The sequence below is a fragment of the Saccopteryx leptura genome, chromosome 10 (assembly GCF_036850995.1).
Source record: "Saccopteryx leptura isolate mSacLep1 chromosome 10, mSacLep1_pri_phased_curated, whole genome shotgun sequence".
NCBI classification, from domain to species: Eukaryota; Metazoa; Chordata; class Mammalia; order Chiroptera; family Emballonuridae; genus Saccopteryx; species Saccopteryx leptura.
Window position 1 is genome coordinate 60,684,800 of NC_089512.1, and position 23,789 is coordinate 60,708,588.

Below are 23,789 nucleotides of genomic sequence, written 5' to 3' on the forward strand. Positions count from 1 at the left end.
CCTTTTCCTATGGGGAGCATGAGGGCTGAAGGTGTGGCCTGCAGGGAGGCAGGGCAGCACAGAGGGACCTGGGGCTAAGGTGCGAAGGACAGTAGACTGGGGGACAAGGGAGAGAAGGGGGCGAGACACAGGGCTGAGCAAGGCAGCAAGCTGCTGAGATGAGCAGATGAAGGGGACCGGTGAGAAACTCCACATAATGAGGCAGCACAAGTCTCGTGAGGAATCGGGGATCCTGATGCCCCACAGGCTCAAAGCTGCCCTGCTGTGCCCTGCTCTCCCACCTCAGGTTTCAGGAAAGGCTCCTCACCCCACACGGCTGTGTGAGAGGTAGGTGGGCACGAAGGCAATGGGGCTGGGTCCACAGCTGGTTAAACAGAGCAAGCAGAACCACTGGGGAAGGAGGCCTGCGAAAGCTCAGCAGGGCAACATGGAAATTCACCCCGAAGGGCATCCTGAGATTGGGAGGCCCTAAGGGACTGGCAGGACCCCTGAGGGTGGGCTTCCTGTGGGGTGCGGAATAGGATAAGCAAGCTCTATTTACTCATCTCAAAGGACAGGGTGACCTCAGCTGGCACCTTAGTTATGCACATCAGGAACTTAGTTTAGGAGCTAACACACAAAACACTGCCCTGATCTTTCATACGTACTTGTCATTGTAATTATTGTTGTCATTTTCTGGGAATCAGACAACCTGATTCCTGTTGCTTTTCTATCTGATGATCTCAACAAAACCACTTAACTTCTGGACCTCAGCTTCCTCATCTATAAAAACAGAACTCGCCTGACCTGTGGTGGTGCAGTGGAAAAAGCTTCAAATTAGAATGCTGAGGTTGCCAGTTCGAAACCCTGGGCTTGCCTAGTCAAGGCACATATGGGAGTTGATACTTCCTGCTCCTCCTCCCTTCTCTCTCTCTCTCTCTCTCCTCTCTTAAATCAATCAAGTAAATAAATAAATAAATAAATAAACAGGACTCATGATAGCGGCCCTGACCGCCCATGGGACTATGGAGAGTATCAAATGGGACAGCCTGTGCCCCATGAAAATAGTGAAGCCCCACCTTAATGTAGCACAGCATCATTAAGAGCTAGTTGACTTTTTTGGTAAAACATTAACCAGTCTAAGCCCTTAAAACCAATGCTTCAAAGACCCTGAAGCACTTTACAATTTTCCCTTCTTAATTCCAGGCAATAAAACTAGTAACCTCCTCAAAGTGGCTCCAGGAGATAAGGAAGGGCAGCAGGCCAGTGGCGCTCACGGTCTCTTCTCCAACAGGCTGAGGCCATTCACTCACAAGTGCACCCCTGAACCACCCGTGCACTCTCCCTTCAAGTCCCAGTCAAGCTCACTAACAGCTAACAATTGTATGGCAATCACTACATCCACTTGGTTTTTAGGATTAAGGCCATACACTTGGGAAAACAGATGAGAATAATATAAAGCATCCTTTTAATAAAATTGTGTACAATACCTGCGTCCTGACCGAGGGCTCCATCCTGGTCTATTTCTTTAGGGGATGTCAGGTAGTGCTTAAAGAGAAATAGCAGGGCTGTGCCCACACATGGCCCCAAGTGATGGATCTGCTTTGAACTGCAATAAGGAAAAGCAAACATCGCTGAACAGAGAAGAGCGAGTGAAAGGATTTCAAAATAAAAATTCTGGAGAAACTCAATTTGAAACCACTACAGCCAATTTTATTTTGAGATCACATGTGAGTGGAATCTAGGCAAGAAACATGACAGATATACAATATTACAGATTAAATAACTGAGCAAACGCCATTTGTATAGATGATAAGTTTGTGTAAATATGACCACGATTATGTACTCAATGTTTATTATGACCCCTCTGCTCTGCTAGGTACTTTGAACATCTGTCATCCCATTTAACTCCCATAATAATCCTATGCAAAAGACATTCTATATTCTCACTTTAATGATGAGGAAACTGAAGGAGAAAGGGGTAAAACAACTTGTCTAAATCCCCCCAGTAGGTCACTCAAGAGACTGTCTTTTGATAAGAACACAGGTCACCTCTTTTAGAGCAATGGTTAAAATCATGGTTTGCCAATCCTCAAGCAAGTTGGAGAACTGGTGCCGTAACCTAATCAAAACCTTCTTTTCAAAACGCTTCGATTTTTATTAAGTCATTCAAAATTGCCCTCATGCTCAGTATATGCACTTTTATATCAAAAAGCTATTAAGATCTGATGTGGGCCATATGCTGGCCTTCAGAGGGTCACAGCCCTCAGGGCAGAGTTCTGTCACCCAACACTCCAGAGCAGGGCCACAGAAAGACGGTGCTTGCCTTGGGTGCAGATGGTCATTTCCGGTGAGACCAGCCCTTTGTGCAAAAGCTACCAAAACCCCACTAAACTTCAACTGCAACGCTGAACACTGCAACCTGGGCCCCTTTAATAGACATCTGCTCCAGTTTGCCTCTTCCCACCAGCCAGCGAAGGGCTGTGAGCCAGCCTTCCTGCTACCATGCCGGGTAGGCCCCAGAACAGCCCAAGCTGGTGCGTTCTGGAGGAAGTTCCCATGCACCCCCCCCCCATCAGAGGGCAGCCTTGGGGAGGGAAGACGGGCATTGGGTGCCTTCAAGTTTGAGAGATTTACTCTCCCAGCAGAATAGCAAATGAAGCAAGTCCTTTTCGACCCTTCCAAGGGATGATATCACTTTTTTCAGACAATAAAATTCATGGAAAGTGAAATGGTTTGATTATCTTTAGTACCAGTAAATTTTATTGTAATCCATGGCCAAATATATTTATGTCTGGTTCTGATATACAACTGTAGCATCTATTGTTCAGAGGAAATTTGACTTAAAAGACATTAGTCATCAAGTCTGCCCCAAAGAGTTCAAGCAGTACTTTTTCTACTAGAATGTCCTGTGTAAGAGGCGAGACAGAAAGACGGCAGAGGTAATGGAGGGTGGCTTCCAAACCTGCCACTCTCCAGAGACGCATCAGGCCCTTCATTAGCACAACGCAGGGGCAGAAACTCTTGTTTTCTGCAAATTCACTCCATTCACACCTCTCGGCCTGCTCCACTCAGTCTCTCCTCTCTCTCCCGGCACTTGTTCTTCTGTGTTGAGTTGCCATGTTGTGATTGGTGTTGTCTGACCACATTTCAACAACAGTAACAATAGAGGTGAGTCCAGGTTTTGTAGTCTGAATTGGGGCAAAGGGTTCTTTTAAAAAATACAGAAATATCTTAATTTTTCAAAACTTACAAAAACATGTAAACATGCGAGCACACTGCCAGCCAGGGCTTTGGAAGAGACGCACACATAGGAGGGGCAGAAGCTTGAGCATCATCAGTGTCCCAGCAACTTCATCTTTAATAAGTAATAATGAATGCTTATAAAGCAATGCCCAGAAAACCCTCAGGTCACCCCTCCTTGCCAGGCCAAGACTTTTATACCATTTGCCATGTGACAAGCCTTCCTTCACCTGGAGATAAATAGTTTAGAAAACCTGTCCTTAGAGGACACAAGGTTTGGTCTCTTCCATTCCTAAGAGATCATTCACATCAGCCTCCAAAATGCAAAGGAAGACTTGAAATGTCATTGGGTCTTTATAGCTTTCTCAGTGTCAAAAAATGTTCACACACTTGCTATGACTTTGTGATGTTTCTCATGCAAAACAGGAGAAAGCTACCTCTCAAAGCCCCAAATAAGAAAGGAAGAGTTACGACTCAGTGGCCCCACTGTTGGCCACCTCATATAGAAAAGAAAGAGGCAAATCAACAACAATGACTGGTCATGTCTTTGAATTCAATCTGGAAGAAGTGTTTCTATTCTAGGACTCGTCAGAGGGTTGGAGTCTATCTACAAGCACTGACCAGACACAGGAAGAACTCGCGCAAAAAAGCATCAACCTTCAAGAGCTGAGAAACAGGTGTTGATAACACCTGGTCATTACTGAATGTCATTGAAGCAGAAAATAAAATTGGTCTTTAGAGCTCTCAATCCTGCACTCACTGGCTTACAGAAAGCATCAATAAATATAGGATGAGTTTGTCAAGAATAAAAGTGTCTACTCTGATCATTTGATTAGGAATTCTTCCAAAAGAGAGATGCATTAGGAGCCAGGCACTGGGCTCTTCTCACTCATTTTCTCGTGATTTGTCACAATTTCTCTGGTACGAGAAGCATGTTTACTGCAGAGATTAGGGAAACTGGGGCTGAGAGAGGCTTCAGAACTGATCTAAACCACAGAGCCAGAAAAGAAAGAAGCTAAAATTTAACCCCAGGTGTTTTTTGCTTCCTATTGCCCCAAAAAACATACTTTTATTTCTCATCTTTCCCTCCTTTTTCCACACACACACATACACACACATCATTAAACAATGGCTAAGACTTAACACTTTTCTATTTTTTAAACTTTATTTTAATTGTGATAAAACATACATAACAAAGTTTACCTCCTTAATCATTTTTAAGTGAACAGTTCAACAGATTTAAGTATACATTCACATGGTTGTGTGATCATCACTACTATCTATCCCTAGTACTTTTCATCTTGCAAAACTAAAATTCTGTACCTATTAAACAATAATTCCCATTCTTAACACTTTTGACTTATTTTCCTTAAGTTGTCAGCATCATGCCCCACATTGTTAAGTGCTTCCTGGCTTTGCATTGCACCTGGGGAACCTTCTGATCTGATCTGCTGGATTCTTCTCAATTGCAAACCTGATGGCAGGGCCCCAGGTGATCTGGTAGGGTTCTGACTTAGTTGTGTGATTCTTCAGCCTACTATGCACCAAAAATGCAGCAGCAAAGTAACTTTCAACAACCTGGTTTTTCTTCTGTGCACTTGGGATCAGTACAGGACATACTGAATTTTCATGAGGTTGTCATGAGGAGCAAATGAGCTACTCATTCAATATATTCCACAAGATTGTTCAGATCCTGTTTCAGGGCAAGGACCATCTGTGTACTTGGGTTACATCAGTACACAAAACAGTCAATAGTCCCTGCCATTGTGAAACTTAGATTCCAGCAAAGGGAGGCAGATGAAAGACAATAAACATAACTAATAAGCAAATGATAGAGTATATTGAAAGGTAAAATATTATGGGGGGAAATGAACAAGTAAAGCAAAGTAAAGACTGCTGGGGTAGAGGCAAGCAGGCCGCACTACTGCATCACAGTCGGGGTGAGGGGTCAGGGGGCCTTCATGGAGGTCACAGTGGATGAAAGACCTGGAGTTAGTGAAAAAGTTACCCCAGAAACATGTAAAGTACCTAACATAACACCTAGCACTCAGGACCGCTCAGTAACTACTAGCTGCTATTGTAAAATAAAATAATAATTACACTGAGGATAATAACCATAAATACCCTCTTGATCTAGCCCTCAGAAGGTCTGACAAAGTCACAGAAGGGAACAACTCTTTACTGAGTCTCCACCCTGCTGCCCCGCCATCAGAGTTCAGACTCCTTACAATAAATCTATACACACACACACACACACACACACACACACCCCTATACATCTTACATCTATGAAAAGGCAGAAAATTATAAGGCTTATTTGGTTAAGGAGGTAAGTGACTTTGGCCACTTCCTTCAGCTCTGAAGGCCTGATTCCCCACCTGAAAGACAAGATGCCTTCAGGCTCCAACTGTGCCTAGAAGTCCTCTCTGAACAATTAGGGAGTGCTGTACTTGTTCTCTGTAGTCAAGTCTCTTATCTCAAATCACACCCTGTTGTGTTACATCATAATTATTTCTCTTTACTCTGTTAGGAAAAAACTTTGCTTCAGTAGAAAACTATTGTTTAGATAATATTCATTCAAGTTATTAGAGTCATTTTTCATTTTCTTGGAGTTCCTGTAGTTTATAAATAAGTAAACTGCAGATAACTCACAGCAATGAAAATATTCCTTGTTTATAAACACAAAAATTCTGACCTGTCCAGAGGAGATTATAATGACTTCCCTCCTTCTCTTGGGGAAAAACCGTTTTTGCTTCCATTTGTATATTCATTTCAATATTTCTGATGTATAAAAGTTTCTGTTCGATGAGTTCTTTATCCAATTCTGATATCTGCATGGTTTCTTTACAAATTAACGAGTGAACTAAAATCTTTAATACACATTCATTTGCTATGTGTATCAGAGTCATGATTTTCCCATTTCATGAAAATTACTTTTAATAGCTCCTGTTTCCTCTGTTATCCCAGAAACATTTTAGGATGTTTATACATTTAGGATGTTTGCTGAATGAATAAACATAAATGAATGAGCTAACAGATGAACAAACTCTTTCTCCATGAACACATAGGGATACTCCGTGCATAGTTGCTGAGAGTAAAAATCAGACTACCTCAGGCCTAACCTATGGCCGCTGCTTACCAGCCACATTACATACAATAATTCTCTGTACCTCACTTTTCCCAACTGAAAAATGGAAATAAAACCACCTGTCAGGTGTGCTCTATAGAAGTTAAAGAAATAATCCATGATAAGGGCATAGCACTTGCATGCGAGCCTTATAAGTATCCAATAAATTGTACCTATTATCGTCATTTTTAAACAGGTTGACCATTTGGGCAACTGGACACATTCTATCTTTCTTCAAGCATCCCCCAGAGTGCCCCATACCCAACAGGTGCTTCATAAAGGCTAATGACAGTGGTGGTGACCACAGCAAAACCAAAACCTCCTGGCCTGCCAAGCTTAATCAAGGGTGTTATCCATTCATCCAGACCACTGCTGGAGATGTTACAGCCTGACCTCCTATTGATCCCAACATCATCCTGATGGACCTTGTTCCATTGTAATTTATTACAACAGCCAAATTGAATCCACATGACAGTGCTCAGAGCCAATTCTCATTGAGGCCTTCCCCACCCCCCTCCCCACTGCCCCCAAAGATTTGTGGAGATACTGAATTAGATGATTTACTCAATTCCAGATATTACAGCTATTGAATTCCTTTCTTTAATCTTGCACATCCACCTAGAAAACAATAAAGATGGCCTGGCATGATTTGTTCTGTACTCTCGTAAATTTATTATTAATGTGGAGTCACGAACCCTCACTTGCCTGCTCAATTCTTCCCAGCCATAGTCTTTATCTTGAGGAATTCAAGTTGCTTGTTGCTACTGACATCTCCTATATTCCTCAAGCCTTTATTCTCAGCTAGAAAGAGGCAAGTCCAGAAAGATAGCTCTCTGGCTGCAGGCATTACTGAACATAAATAACAACAGGACTGAACAGAACCCACACACAAGTTTGCCAAAAGATGTCTGAGCAACTTAGCACCTCCTACGCACTGGAAGGCAATTTCAATAGCTACAATTGATGTTCTTGATTTCTCCTTCAATTCAAAATGGGGTTGGTGTCTCAGGCCCTTTCCCTTGTCACAGCTCATTGCTTTTGTAAGCATTTTGGACAATTTTTCTAGCTTCTTCTTTTCTCCACGGGCTGAACTAATCCGCACTGACACTCCAATTGGGAGATTTATCTAATCGAACTAGATTGTCAGCTACCATAACACTTAGCATAGTCTCTGCTTGGTTCCCGTATCCTTGATCATAGAGACTCTACAAACACAAGAAAGAGCTTTCAAGGGATAGGTTATTCAAAGAAAAATAATTTAGCTTAAAATTTTAGGATTTTTTTTTTTACAGGGACAGAGAGGGAGTCAGAGAGAGGGACAGACAGGGACAGACAGACAGGAATGGAGAGAGATGAGAAGCATCAATCATCAGTTTTTCGTTGCGACACCTTAGTTGTTCACTGATTGCTTTCTCATATGTGCCTTGACCGCCTTCAGCAGACCAAGTAACCCCTTGCTCGAGCCAGCAACCTTGGGTCCAAGTTGGCGAGCTTTTTGCTCAAACCAGATGAGCCCGTGTTCAACTGGCGACCTTGGGGTCTCGAACCTGGGTCCTCCACATCCCAGTCCGATGCTCTATCCACTGCGCCACTGCCTGGTCAGGCTAGCTTAAAATTTTAAGTAGAGGTCATATGTCACTGATGTGAAAAAATATACAAACCACACAGAAATGTACAGCAAATGTTTAAACTGTAAATGAAAATGAAATACCAAACCAAAGACACAACTAGAGAGTTCCTCAACAGTTCCATAAGAACCCTTGCTGAGAGTTTAAATTTGAAAATGACAAATAAAATACATTTCCATCTGAAAATTGCCATGTTCATCAGAGACTTAAGTTAAAACTATTGTAAACAGAGTAAATATATAAATGTCCTTGGATGCTTAACTAAGTTTGTATCTAAGACACTGTCAATGGATATGAAATTATTTTTAAAGGGAAGTTTGAAATTAGGCAGAGGAAGATGAGCCAATACACACATGGGTATAAACATGCATCACTGTGCCTGACCAGGCAGTGGCACAGTAGATAGAGTGACAGACTGGGACTGACCAAAAGGATCCAGGTTCAAAACCCCAAGGTCGCCAGCTTGAGCAGGGCTCATCCAGCTTGAGCACGAACTCAACAGCTTGAGCACGGGTTCGCTGGCTTGAGCGTGGGATAATAGACATGACCCCATGATCACTGGCTTGATCCCAAATGTCACTGGCTTGAGCAAGGGGTCACTGGATCTGCTGTAGATCCTCAGTCAAGGCACATATGAGAAAGCAATCAATGAACAACAAAGGTGCCGCAGAAGAATTGATGCTTCTTATTTTTCCCTTCTTGTCTATCTGTCCCTCTCTCTTTCTCTCTCTCTCTTTCTCTCTCTCTCTCTCTCTCTCTCTCTCTGTCATACAAACACACACACACACACACACACACACATACACACACACAAAAACATGCATCACTGTGACCAACTTTAATTAGTAAATAAATGTCTCATGAGGCCCTGGCCAAGTGGCTCAGCAGTAGAGCATCAATCCAGCATGTGGAAGTCCCAGGTTCAGTTACAGGTCAGGGCACAGAGGAGAAGTGACCACATGCTTCTCTACTCCTCCTCCGCCCCCTGCCGTTTCCCTCCCATAGCCATGACTAGAATGAGCAAGTTGGCCCCAGGCGCTGAGGATGACTCCATGGCCTCAACTGAGGTGCTAAAATAGCTTGGTTGCCGAGCAACAGAACAACGGACCCAGATGAGCAGAACATCAACACCAGACGGCGGACAGGGCTGCTGGGATGATCCTGGTCAGAGCACATGTGGGAGTCTGTCCTTTCACCTCCCTGCCTCTCAATTGATTTAAAAAAAAAGTCTCGCCCTGGCCGGTTGGCTCAGTGGTAGAGCGTCTGCCTGGCATGGAGGAGTCCCGGGTTCGATTCCCGGCCAGGGCACAAAGGAGAAGCGACCATCTGCTTCTCCACCCCTCCCCCTCTCCTTCCTCTCTGTCTCTCTCTTCCCCTCCCACAGCTGAGGCTCCATTGGAGCAAAGATGGCCCGGGCACTGAGGATGGCTCTGTGGCCTCTGCCTCAGGTGCTAGAATGGCTCTGGATGCAACAGAGCGACACCCCAGAGGGGCAGAGCATCGCCCTCTGGTGGGCCTGCTGGGTGGATCCTGGTTGGGCGCATGCAGGAGTCTGTCTGACTGCCTCCCCGTTTCCAGCTTCGGAAAAATGCAAAAAAAAAAGTCTCATGTTACTTAATAGGGTTTGTTTTTTTTTCGTATTATAAACCATGAGTTTGAACTGTTCTTAAGGTTAAATATCTATTTTGCTCATTGCATTATGTAATAAAAACAAATATTTTAATATAAGAGATTCCATTTTTAAAAACCTAATTTTATTTTTAAGAAAAGAAATTTCAGCCTGACCTGTGGTTGTACAGTGAGTGAAGCATTGACCTGGAACACTGAAGTCACAGGTTCAAAATCCTGGGCTTGCCTGGTCAAGGCACATATGGGAGTTGATGCTTCCTGCTCCTCCCCACCTTCTCTCTCTCTCTCTCCTCTCTAAAATGAATAAATAAAGTCTTAACAAAATGCTCAAAAAAAGGTATTTTATTATTTTTTTAAAAAGATATACAGTGCTCACATGTAAACTAATTGTAAAATGAAGTGGTATTATGCATTTAGAAATGTAAGATAGGCTAAATAATAAACAGTAAAAGTGCACTAATTCAGGCTTGAGGGCAAACTGCACACCTCTGTGCACTTCAGGATCTGCTGTAAACTTTTCTGTGGGGAGCCTGGTCACTTAAGACCAGCCTTGTATGTTTAAAAGGTTTGGCCAGTACCATGAATCTGTTCCTGGGGCAAAAGCAACATTTATAATACTCGCTAGCTGCTCTCCAAACCAGTGCTTACTATAAATGCTAGAAAATGGAGGTGAATTTATACAAACTCACCAGTATTGCAAAATAATAATAAGAAGAAGAAGAATAAAGGAAGGTCCATTCTGCTCCTTCTACACACCAAGAAAAGACTGGTTTGTTATCTTTTAAAAAATAACTGAATGTCATCACTTCAATACATCAGACGCACACACACCAACCACCCATTTCCCTGCCCATCAGGAACTTGCCCACTAGCCCATCACCAGAACAGTTTCTTCTACCTGACTTCCAATATAACTTTGCTAGTGTAGCACTAAGGCCGCAAATTCTGGTCTCAACTCTGACTGGAGCTCACCTGGGGTCCTACATTTACTTTCTGGCTGTCAGACCCCTCACCTTCTCAACAGGCTGTCAAACAAAGCTATTTCCCAGTCTTCTCCAGCACTAACATTCTACACTGTAACAACTCTGACTCCAGAATAACCTCAGGGATGAAAGAACCTCGTGGTTATAATATGTAACATTTCCTATAATAGGAGTTACCTTTGAAAGTATTATTTATCTTTAGAATCAATTATTGATAAAGGCTGTGATGTAGATGAATGTCAAATGCATATGCTAAGTGAAAGAAGCCAGACACAAAGACTATATTTTGTATAATTCCATTTCTATGACATTTTGAAAAAAGGCAAAACTGGAAGGATGGGGACTCTAGGTGATTGCCAGGAGGGGGGCTGGCAGAGGGACTGATCACGCAGGAGGCAGCATGAGGGTGCTAGAACTATCCTCTACCATGACTGTGGAGGTAGCTACACAGCCCATACTTTTGTCAAACCCCAGAACTGTAAAACACGAAGACTGAATTTTATTGTATGTAAATTTAAAAATCAATTTTTTCCTCCTTTTTTTTTTAACTAAATGAGAGGCAGGGAGGGTGAGAGATAAACTCCCACATGTGCCCTAACCGTGATCTACCCAGCAAGCCCCCTACCAGGTGATGCTCTGCCCATCTGGGACCACTGTTCCATTGCTTGGCAACCAAGCTATTTCAGTGCCTGAGGCGAGGCAATGGAGCCATCCTCACTGCATAGGGCCAACCTGCTCAAACCATTCAAGCCAAGGCTGCACAAGAGGAAGAGAAAGAAAGAGAGAGAAGGGGGAGGGGTGGAGAAGCTGACGGGCGCTTCTCCTGTGTGCCCTGACCGGGAATGGTACCTGGGACTTCCACACACCAGGCCGATGCTCTACTGCTGAGCCAACTGGCCAGGGCCTAAAAATCAACTTAAAATGATCTTTATAAAGTAATTCCATTTTCTTTCCAAGTTCTTTGCGTCAATGGGTCTAGCACATAGAAACTAATTTTTAATATAATTTATTATGCACTGACAATGATGGACACTTTGTTTTTTGTTTTTTTTTTGTTTTTTTTCTGAAGCTGGAAACAGGGAGAGACAGTCAGACAGACTCCCGCATGCGCCCGACCGGGACCCACCCGGCACGCCCACCATGGGGCGGCGCTCTGCCCACCAGGGGGCGACGCTCTGCCCATCCTGGGCGTCGCCATATTGCGACCAGAGCCACTCCAGCGCCCGGGGCAGAGGCCGAGGAGCCATCCCCAGCGCCCGGGCCATCCCTGCTCCAATGGAGCCTTGGCTGCGGGAGGGGAAGAGAAAGACAGAGAGGAAAGCGCGGCGGAGGGGTGGAGAAGCAAATGGGCGCTTCTCCTGTGTGCCCTGGCCGGGAATCGAACCCAGGTCCTCCGCACGCTAGGCCGACGCTCTACCGCTGAGCCAACCGGCCAGGGCTGGACACTTTGTTCATTCAACAAATACTTCCTACTGTGTTGAGAAGAATTGAGACTGAAAGTGATATGTGAGCTTAACTTCATTCTAAAGATAGAGAAATTGAAGCAGAAAAATGTAAGTCACTTGCCTAAGAACAAAAGCCCATAATTTGAGATTCAGAGCAAGGTCTGTCACAGTTAATTACCTGATGCATGCATACAGGTATGTTACGTGTGTTTGTATATGCTTTTTGAAACAAAAATACAGTTAGTTAGGCTATGGTAGTGAGAGTGTGAGAAAACACATCTTCTGACCATTTTCTGTACATATATGTTATAGAGAGTTTATTTCAATTAATGAAATCATATGAATATCTTTCTGTCATTAAATATTCTATAATATTTTCTATTAGCTAAATTTTCATGGAGGAATATAGTACCATTTATTTAGTCACTCCTCTATAATATTTTCACTGATCAGACAAAAAAATTTTAAAGACTCATGCTATAAAAAAAAAGCTGTGGCTAAATCTATGCCTGCAACTGTAATTTTCTTCTTAGGATGAATTCCTTGATAAAGACAAAGTAGCTCTGGTGGACAGTCCCCATCTGCCTTCTCCCAGCTGCCTGGCATTCACTACCTACCAGCTCTCCCTTCGAAAGGATGCTGCCCTGCACAGTCCGAGGAAGTGCTGTCTACACGGGATGGCAGCAAAGGGTCCTTGCATCTCTTCCTACCTGCAAACCTGGGACCCTTGTCTTTGACTCTGGCTGTTCACCAGTCCACAAACATTCATAATTTGGAGAGAGTCCCAATATATGTATGCCATCCTATACATGGTTTTATAAGTCAAAGTATCATATATGATCTAAAGAATTTAATTTCATATTTCAACAGTAAATCAAGTAATATCTCCACCCCAACTCAATCGGCGCTATCCGTTGGAACATAATCTGTTTGCTTAGCTTTGCTTCACTCAGACTTTATTCACACAAAAAATATGAATGCAACAGAAACCTGGAAAGACCTCGTGCATGGGAGAAAATGACTTACTTCCCATTATTCCAGGAGGAATGTCTGAGGCAAACAGGAAATACAACCCCCCAAAGAAATACACCTTGTTCAACTCTATCAAATATTTGGAGTACATAAAAAAAAATCTCTAAATTCCCATAAAGGTTGTCGTATGTTAGAATTGCCTCTGAGAAATAATAACTTGTAATCTACACCAGAGCTTGGCAAACTATAGCCCATTGGCCAAATCTGGCCCACTGCCTGTTTTTATAAATAAAGTTTTATTGAAACATAGTTATTTCTACCTGAATCTTACCAAAACTTTGGACAGACTTGTTTATTCATATTAATTTCAATTTCAATTTTCCAGCTAACATTTATTAAGCACCTATAAGGTATCAAGTACATTGCTTGGTACTACGAATAAAGAGATGAGTAAGACATCACTTCCTTTGCTGAGCTCAGGATTTACGGGGAAGCAGAAACAAACATAAAATATCACATATTAATAAATCTTAGTTATGCAATCTGTAATCCCCTTAAAATTATAAAAATTCATCATGACTCCCATGGCTTCTAAGCTAAGCAGTCAAAGGCATTGGAGACTGCTCTCCTGCAGTTACAAGCAGCACCACTTCAGGGAGCCGACATGCCTTGGCAGCACTGGGAACTCCACTACTATCTACCTGCCTCTGGATTTCTGTGATGTTTGTTACTATGGAACAGTTATTTTACTGTAATATGCCCTTGTGTAAGTTTTCTCTTGCTGTGTAACAAACACCACCAAAAATTAAGTGGCTTAAAACATCTCTCCATCAGTTCACAGGGTTTGTAGGTCAGAAGTCCAGCACAGCATGGCCGGGGTCTCTGTTCAGGGTATTGCAAGGATTAAGTCAGAGTGTCAGCCAGAGTGAGGATTTGTCTGGAGGCACTAGAGAAATACCTGCTTCTAAGCTTATTCTTGTTATTGGCAAAATCTAGCTTCTGTGGTCTTTGGACTGAGGTCCTTGCTGCCTTTGCTGGCTATCTGTGGGGACCGCTTTCAGCCACTTTCCCTGTGGTCAACACTGGAGAATTTCTCATGCAGAAAATCCCCCTCATATTTCAGTCTCTGACTTCTCTCTTTATGACCTAAGGATCCACGTTTAAAGAGCTCCTGTGATTAGGTCAAACCAAAAGAGATGATCTCCCTGTCTTAAAGTCAGCGGTGCCACAGGGGATAATCTAATCATGGGTATTAACCTTTCTTAAAGTCAGCTGTGCCACAGGGCATAATCTAACCACAGTTGAGTTGTTAAATACATCATTGTCACAGTCCTGGGCATTATTCAGGGACTATATACAAGGGAGGTGGAAAATCTTGGGGCCATCTTAGAATTCTACCTACCATAGCGTTTTTGTTAGAATTGTAAATTACATCCATAAACTATAATTATGTTATCCAGGGACTGATTATATGTTGGTGCTATTGCTACTTCTCAAAATTCAGCAATCTAAAAAGGAGGTGTGATAAAATGCTGTGATGTAGGTTCCCTATATTCTGTGCCATTAATTTAGAGTTTGGCTCCTGTGAAAATAGTCTTTTTAAAGCAATTACATCTTTTCTTTGCAAAGGGTACGGTATAATCAGGGAAGTACAGAAGAGGGGAATGGTGGTGAGAGTGCAGCATCAGAACAGGGCGAAGATGCCCCTCAGCCACAGTAACTGTGGGTTAGATGCCCCAATAACACAGTACCCATAATTCACACTATGCTTATGGGAAACTTAGACATATTATTAAAGTGTTGAATTATGGACTTCTCTGCACAATATAACATGATAAATGCTAATACAGATATGGGACAACTCTTCACAGGAAAGTAGAATCCATAGCCAAACACAGAATAAGTAAAAAAGACAATTTCCCTTCACACATATATAAGGTTGATTTAAATCAAACAGCCTGGGGAGTATGAGGTAAGAAAAATGGAATCATCTCCAGACTGAAATATGTAAAGGCCAAACCACCTCTAATCTCATATCACAAAATAATTGCTAGCAGATGAGACTGACAGGTATGTCAAGATGCCTGTACCCATTAGGGTAGCAGCCATGGTCAGGGCATGCTGGCCACTTTCATTTTAAATCTTTAAAAGATTTTCAGATAATTATCAACAAAACATTTTTTTAAAATCCGCCATGCTGAAATTGAGTACAGAATCAGAGACCTTAACCCAGAATCAAACATTTGTTTAAAAGAGAATTTGCTCCCCTGGCTCAGAATCAGCTCAGTCACTGAATAAAATTCAATTCTCAGAATGATGTAGGCCTGAACTACATTCTGAAAGAACACAAGTAATCACCATCGCCGCTTGCAAGTCACAAGGGACTGGAAGAGAATATTTAGAATAACGAAGTCAAAATGACTCGCAGACCTCAATTATGAAATATATTTAATTACTAGAAGACGTAGAGAATACAAACACTTCTAACTGTGAAATTTATTTCCTAAATGGGGCAAGGGATTGTGGTCCATCCATGTGAAATTATTTATAATACAGTCAAACCTGTGCAAATGCTATTCTTACTGCTTTGACTGGACAACACGTTCTAGTCTCTGAGATCTTGCGATAGTCATCAATTGTATCAGAAGTCCTTGATCATCCCACTCTCCATAATCGGTGTGATGCCCTTCTTATGTGTACCATGAATCTGCTGGCATAGCACACATCATATGCTGCCCTGTAATTGCCTGTTTAGTGGGTTTTCCATGTGTATGAGCTCCCAGAGGGTAAAAACTATACCCTCTTCCAAAGTCTATGTCTCCCTTCGCACCTGAGGAGCAACCAGAGCATCACAGATGCTTACTATGTATTGTTGGATGACTGGGTGGGAGGAAGGGAGGCACGCCGCCCAGAATAGGGCAATACTGCTCAGGGCCTCAGACGACAAAAGGGCATAGAATGAAGAAAAAGGAAAAGTGTAATCGGAGCCCTGGTCCGTCACTAATTAGCTTTGTGACTTTAAACAAGCCATTTCATCTCTTGGGACCTGTGTCCTGAATGGAAAAAGGAAAAGGTTGGACTAAAGAGTTTATTATGTCTCTGCCAGGTATGCTGTTCTCTCATATCTCTCTGTCTTTAGGACTGCTCATGCTTCCTCAGCATACCCATTTTAATATGTCTTTTCAAGTCAAATAATACTGGGTTGTATTCAGTAGAGCCAAAGGGTTGAAAGGGGTAGCTAGCTGAGGACAGGGCCTGAAAATGCTGAACAAATGCATGAACAAACAGGCATCCCTAAATCTTTTTAACTGCTCTATCAGAAGATAAACTTTTTAGCTTTGATTCTTTGGATAATAAAATTTCATTTAACCAACATCATCTTAAAGAGAAGAAAAACTTCAAATATCTTTGAAGAAAAGCAATATGCATGGCAAAGGAGGATGGTGAATTCACTGCTTCATAAAGAAGCTTACCTTTACCAAGGAAGACACAACCTCTACTCAAGAGACACAAAGTGACCTTCAAAATATCATTTCACTGGGGCAAAACAAACTTCTATTTATTTATTTATTTATTTATTTATTTATTTATTTATTTATTTTCCAAGTGAAAGGAGGGGAGATAGTGAAACATTTTCATGTATACCATTACCAGGATCTACCCAGCAAACCCCACTTGTGGCCGATGTTCCAATCAACTGAGCTATTTTTAGTGCCTGAGGCTGACTCTCAAACCAACAGAGCTACCCTCTGTGCCCGGCGCCACGTTTGAACTGATCAAACCACTGGCTGTGGAAGGGAAAGAGAGAGAAAAGGAATAGAGGGAGGGGAAGAGAAGCAGATAGTTGCTTCTCCTGTGAGTCCTGACTAGAAATCAAACCCGGGATGTCCATACACCAAGCCAATGAGCTATCCACTGAGCAAAACCAGCCAGGGTCAAAAATGGACTTCTGACCAATAGGATCAATGAGTAAAATCACCAAGCTGTCTTTTTCCTAGGCTACTACTAACACTGGGTAAATAATTCCAGCCACAAGTGATTATTTCAGGTTTGGTGATTGTCCTGTGGAATTTCATTAGCACTAGAACCTTTGGCATCAATTTCATGTCATGTAAAGACAGATGTACTAAATGATGTCAGAGCAAGACCCATCTGCTTGGACTGATGACATACTTCTACCTAAAATATGTATAAAAATCTTATTAAATAATATAATAAGTTAGTTTTTTCTTATATTTTCTAGACTGGAGGCAATATTCAAAAGAAAATTGAAAAATCACAAACTCTAACCTAGACAATACTTTCTTAGTTGCAAATATTTAAGCAACATATTAGTTAAATCTACATTCAGCCTATGTTGAACAAACAAAGTTACCATTTCCAAAGTGACTAAAGTAAATAAAAATATATATTAAATGTAATAAAGGAATCCGATTTTCATCCCAAAAGACTACTAAGATAAAGTGCCTTTTTTTAAATCAGGAAAATATTTAGTTTTAAAGGTTACTTTTCCAAATGACTAGAATGCTAGCATTTAGCCAAAGAAATGTAAAACTGGGTGATAGCACCTGGATGACCCCTTTCTTTTCTGTCTCAGAGAGATGCTTTATTTATATGTTCCCTATGCTCCAGCTGACCAGCATCCCCTCCAAATTAATTGATATGATTAGCATTATAAGATCAATTTTAATAACTTTAATAATTTTAATAGTTCAAGGGTATATATACATATACATGTATGTTATATATACCCTTGGTATTTATAGGTATGGATTATTATATGTGAAAATTATAAAATAGAAAGTAATATTTCAAACATCATACACACTCTGTAAACTGCCTATAATTATGCCACAGAGAAAGTGTAGCTAAAAATGTTAATCCTATCAGCTGAGATAACATCCAGAGAGGACAGAAACATCTCTCTCCTCTGGATATAATCTAGAGTAATAAATTATTTTAAGAAATATTATCTAAAGGCAGGGAGCAGAAAGAGCCAAGATGAATAGGGCAGTCTGCACATGGGAGAAAGGGACCCATAGACAAGGGTTTAATCTGGATAATTATTTGCTTGGGGGAGGGGGTGTGACTCTTGTACATTGTAGGATATTTAGCAGCATCCCTGGAGTCTACCCACCAGATGCCTTTAGCAATCCCCCAGCTATAACAATTAAAACTATCTTTAGACATTGTCAAATGTTCCTGGAAATGAGGTGGTGGCTTGTAAAATGCCCTCTGGTTGAGAACCACTGTCTACAACACATGGCCACCCTGGTTGTGCTCCAACCCATAGATGTCATCCTGGTCCCTGCGTTTAGATGCAAAGGGAGCTTGCCTACTCCAATATCAGATGTTAGGTGACCAGCTCGCTGCAAAGTGGAGCAGCTTCCCAGATGAGATGAGGAGTCTTCTGGATCACAAGTTCTTCGGCAACTAGTCCAGGAAAGCAACTTAGATTTCTCAAATCATCTTCTGAGGTCTCAGTCCTTTAAGCCAGCAATCAAACTGAAACAACTATCACAGCAAAAATAGCACAATCCTTTGAAAATACAGCAAAACAACCTAAAGGTTTAGACTACTCCAGGCAGAATCTCATGGGGGAAAATTAAACAGAAATTGAAGGTCACCATGATCGTTATTTGTTCTAAATATGGCTTAGTATATATTTTTAAAATTCAGACCCAATGTTGTATTTTATTCATTTCATTGCTTTCCGATTGGGGGGGGGGGGTCACATTATTTAGTAAAGGCATCTCTGCTTATTTGGTATTAAAAATAGGCAGTCCTTATACCAACCTCAGGTATGTTGCTTAAATTATAGTTTAGTTAATCCCTAAAGGTTAATGATCCCACTTGTCTCCTGAAGAAGGCAGGATCATAAAAAAGAAAAACATCAGAACAGTGTGGTGGGTAAGAAAAGCTCCACCTAGAGTCATCTGTGCCTTGTGACTGTGTTCAAGTTCCTCTCCAAATCACAGCCTTCCATTTTAAAAACAGAAATTGTAATAGTACTTATGTGCCATTAGGTTTAAGGACTCATAACCTAAGGATGCAAAGCCCTTAGCACAGTGTCTGGCATATAGTAAGGACTCAATCAATAGTAGATAATCCTTGCGTTATAAAAATTATCACCTGCATGCTCATAATTGGAAATGACCGTGGATGATCAGCAATTTCATTGTATTACTCTTATAAGTTAGAACTGGCAGAGGAAGCATTTTCTTTGTGGAACAAGACAGTATTCTCAATAAATGCTATATTTTCTTTTTATTAAAAAGGAAAATGAAGGAAGAGTGGCCAAGCTCTCTTACTCAAGGCTCCAGCCCTTTTTACCTTTCAGAGTAATGGCCCCGAGGCTGGAGGTGTTAGATGTGGGTAGAGCAAAAGCCATCGCCTCATCTGTGTTTTAGTATTCACTGGTGCTTCCCTCTTGCAGCCTGCACAGAACATGCTGTCATAGGAACAAGTGGACTGGACATTTCACTGGGGCAAATGACTCTTCTCCTAGCTAACAAGATTCTTGGGCCAAGAGTGGATATCAAAGTGATTTCCCTTCTCCCAAGTTCTCATTCATTCAGAATTTGAGGATATAATTTATTCATCCAGTGCATATTGATTGAGGACCATCACCTGCCAAGAATTTTTCAAGGAGCTAGAGGTATCTTGATGATCACAGTTGGGGCACTCAAGGAACTTGCCCTGGGAGGGAAGCCAACATTCGCTAAGAGATGCATAATTTCAAACTGAGCCAGGAAGTGGTTCTCAGGGAGTGTAAAATCTCTCTCAGCCTGCAGCGTCAGCACAGACGTTCCTGAGGAAGTGACACAAGGACTGAATGGAAAGCACAGGTGTAAAGCTTGGAACCACATTTCTCAGATTCCTTGCAGAAAGGGGCTGGTTAGATCCTGCCAGGAGAGGCATTTGGGTGAAATTTGGAGCTCTGTCTCAGGACTTTGAATCATGACCAAAAGCCTGATGTAAGGACAGAGAGAAGAGAGTAAAATGGCAGCCACCAGCAAATAAGACACCTGGCCCGACACTCCTGGTTGTAAGATCATGGATGGTCTGCCTTCTATTGGTCTCCTAGAGCTCTCCTGGGATTCTTAATCAACCCCCTCACCTGCCTCGTCTGCTCCTACCAGCCAGATACCGGGGTTCTGAATATTCTTGTAATAAATTCCCTTTTGCTTAAGGTAGCCAAAATTAGCTTCTGCTGTTTGCATCCACCAAGCCGTTTGCTTCTGGTTACATGCCACGTTGCTTTCCGCTGCACTTACGTTGGGGATCATGCACGTCTGTCTCCCAACCTGACTGTCAGCTTCTCGAGGACTGGAGAACATCTCATTTCTCTTTGAACCTCCCAGATCCAGAAAAGGGACTGACTGACACATAGGATACACTCAGTAAATGCAAATTGAATATGCTTTTGCACATGTTTAAAAAATTAGGAGGTTTGCTAATAATAAATACAAGTGTTCAGCTGGATGTTTAAACACTGAGAGAGTTCGATTGCATAAAAAGTCCTCCATAGCTTATGTCAACTTTACACTAACGCAGAAATCTCTATGTTCTGTAGTCATCTTCTCAGATGTTATATTTTTTATTAAATTCATGGAGAAACCCACTATGATAATAACTATATTCCTGTAGCCTCCTTACCTCTGAACTTAACGTTATTCCAAAATTTCACCAACACATCTCCCAAAAGGTAGAATAAAGCTGTTGAAGTGGTCGGGCCCATAACATCACTCCCAAGATCCAACCCCAGGCCCTGTCCTTTCAACCCTCAGGACAATCCTGAAGCCCAGCAGGGAGCAAGCGAGTGAACTTGGCCTCCAGAGAAATCACCATCTGTTTTCCTACCCCTAATAAATCAAGTGCCTCTGCTCTATAAATTCACAGTGCTTGTGGAAGTGTGACCCAGAATGAAAATGGAGATAGAATTTTTGTCCAGTTTAATGGCTTTAAAAAAATATCTCGGGTAGTAAGTTTATGCTGCAAGAATCTGTGGGCTGCGTGACAGGATTTTATCTGGTTCAAGTAGTACTACCATGTCCTAAAACCTTGGGTATTATGCACTTTCCAAATGTACAGTGTTGTCAGGTTTTATGACATTTCCTACAAAAATGACTCCTTAGTCAGGTAGCACTTCATCAAGTGCAGTTTGAATTCAGGTCTCAGAACGGAGCACCATAGCTGCAGCGTGGAAACTGCGCTGCTTGCTCTTCTGACTTCAGGATTGTGGCCACACAAAAATTCCTCTAAACAACGTTCATCCACACACCTTTCTGTCCCCTACTAAAATAATTCCATATCTTGGATTATGGAGGAGAGCCAAAAATATGGTGGTAGGACCAAAAATCTCTTTTGATGACTTCTGCTTTCTGACAAAAGCTTAATCAGAGATATTCTGACACTTGGGCGGGGGTTCTCTGTTTATTCAATTTTACCTCCTTCTACAAGTAACAAAATGGTTAGAGTAACAGGTCCATGCCTGCTGTCCAGACACATAGCCTATCCATGTGGCTATGGAGTACTCAGGGCTGCTGAGACCCAGGGCTCTGAAGGCAAGGCTGACAGGTACAAGCAGCAAGTCTAGCCTCGCCAGGTGACACATGGCTACGAAAGGGGCATACCCAGTTCTACTGGCATCCAAACACCATGCTGGCTGCCAAAGAGTCCATGAGAAAGAAATATTAAGTAATGTTCCATCTCTGACACTGACATGAGTTCATTATTCGTCCATGCCAACGCACCATAATCCAAAACTGACGCTGTTCCAATCCAGGCCTGCCCTAAAACAGTCCGTTATGCGAATTGAATTTGGTCAAACTTGAAGGAGCATGCAGTCCCAAAGACAATATGTCATTGGCCAATTAGATTCTGTATCATTCCACATTTTGAGTTGGTTCTGAACTGTGTGCCTCACTTCAGGGACTGTTTCTCTTTCACATTGAAGGTGTGAGAGAATTTCTGCCCCTTCATTACGTTGCCAGTAGTTTCAGTTCCTGCCCAGATGTATTGGTAAACACTCAGTGAAAAAAACCTGAAACAGAACAACCTCCCCAAATATACATGACATATTTCCAAATTCATTATCTATGTGGTTTAAATAACTGGAATTGTGATCATGTTGTCCAAAAAGCCATGGTACATAACCAACTTTGTTCTAGAAATTTCAAACTGGTTCCCAAACCTTTGAGTTGGCCTGAGGAGAAAAGCTTAACATTTTACAGAATATGCACACCAGCAAAAGTGGTCATTTGTCACTAAGCATGGAAAGTACCTCCCCAGAATCTTTACTGAGAGTATTTTTGCCGCTTATTTCTCAAGAATGAGAGTGGTCAGCTTCACCTCCTGGTAAAACAAACAACTGTGGTGTTGTTCCTTGACTCACTCCCACACGAGGTGATATGATCCTAAAACTAGAGGTCCAAAGGAAATGAGGCTTATTCTCCGAATTTGCAATAACCGTCTTATATAATTTTCCCAAAGACCAAAACACTTGTAACTAGATCATGTGCCCTTGGGCAAGCCTACTATAAACCTCAGTATCCCTCAGTTACTTGGGATTAATAGTTGTACCTACCTGCTTCACAGGATCATGGTCAAGAGTAGGCAAACAGTGCCTGTGATGAGCATAGCAGAGTATCTAACATACAGTGTTCAACATACAGAAGTCCAAAAAAATGTCAGGTTTGTCATAATTCTCTGCTTGGCATTTAACTGAAAAGATTTCTTTTTTGACTCCTCAGTATATGTTCCAAGAACTTCCACTTAACTGTTTCTGTTAGCTACACCCACCCTAGACTGCCCCTTTGATTCAAGGGCCCTTGGTGATTCCTTCCCAGCTCCATTCCAGTTGTCTATATCAATTAGCTGGAACTTCAAACGGGGGATCCAATGACCAGGATCTTATGTGCAAAGATCTTGCCAAAAATGAATTAATAATATGATCTATCAGACCATGCACATCCTGAGAGTGAGTATGGAAGCCACTGGGGGCAAAGACAGTTTCCTGGGCGAGCGACTTGAGTAGCTGCACAGTGCCCCTCACTCAGAAGGGCTCTGTGCATGGTTTAATGCTCTGCTACGATCCCATCCTGAAAATCACAACAAAGTTTGAAAGAGGGGGCCCCACATTTTCTTTTTGTCCTGGGCCCCACAAATAATGTAGCTGGTTGTGACTGGAGAGTTTTGAATAGAGTCAGTGTGAATGGTTTTATGTTAAAAGGACTGCCCTAGCTTCTGTTTTAAGAATACGAGGTAGGAAGGTAAAGATAGAAGCAGAACAAACAGCTAGGATGCTGTCCATTTAACAAGGGGAGAGATGATGGTGGCAAGTGACAACAAAAGAAGAGGCAGCTGCAGCACGGGTCACCATCTATCTATGGCAGTGCCCCTGCCAGTGGCTCCTGCTACCCACTGCTGGCCCCATCCAGTTTCCATGCTGGCTGCCTGTTAGTCTGAGAACCCAATGCTTTACAATACATTTTCTTAAAAGAGCAGGTATTTGTTTCTCTTCTTGCCTACCCTTTTCCTAACAGAAGGCAGAGGACACTATAGTCCCACCAAAACTGTATATACTAGCAAATGGGAATTCTCCAAAAGAAAACCAAGTATGTCACAAAACTTGTATCCCCTACAACGGAGAAAATAGCTGTTGAACGAAGGAAGGAAAAAAGGGTCCTAATAGGTCAAACATCTGTGTTAGGTCACTGTAGTCAGCATATACTCTCCACTGACCCCATTGAAGTAACAATATACATCCCCCCACAATCTG

General features: G+C 42.1%; 1 protein-coding gene across 3 annotated transcripts in view; it reads right to left on the bottom strand.

Moving 5' to 3' along the window:
* The window catches only part of ERC2 (ELKS/RAB6-interacting/CAST family member 2), a 1,061,162-nt gene that overhangs the window by 542,865 nt on the left and 494,508 nt on the right, over nt 1–23,789 (bottom strand). The window lies entirely within an intron of this gene.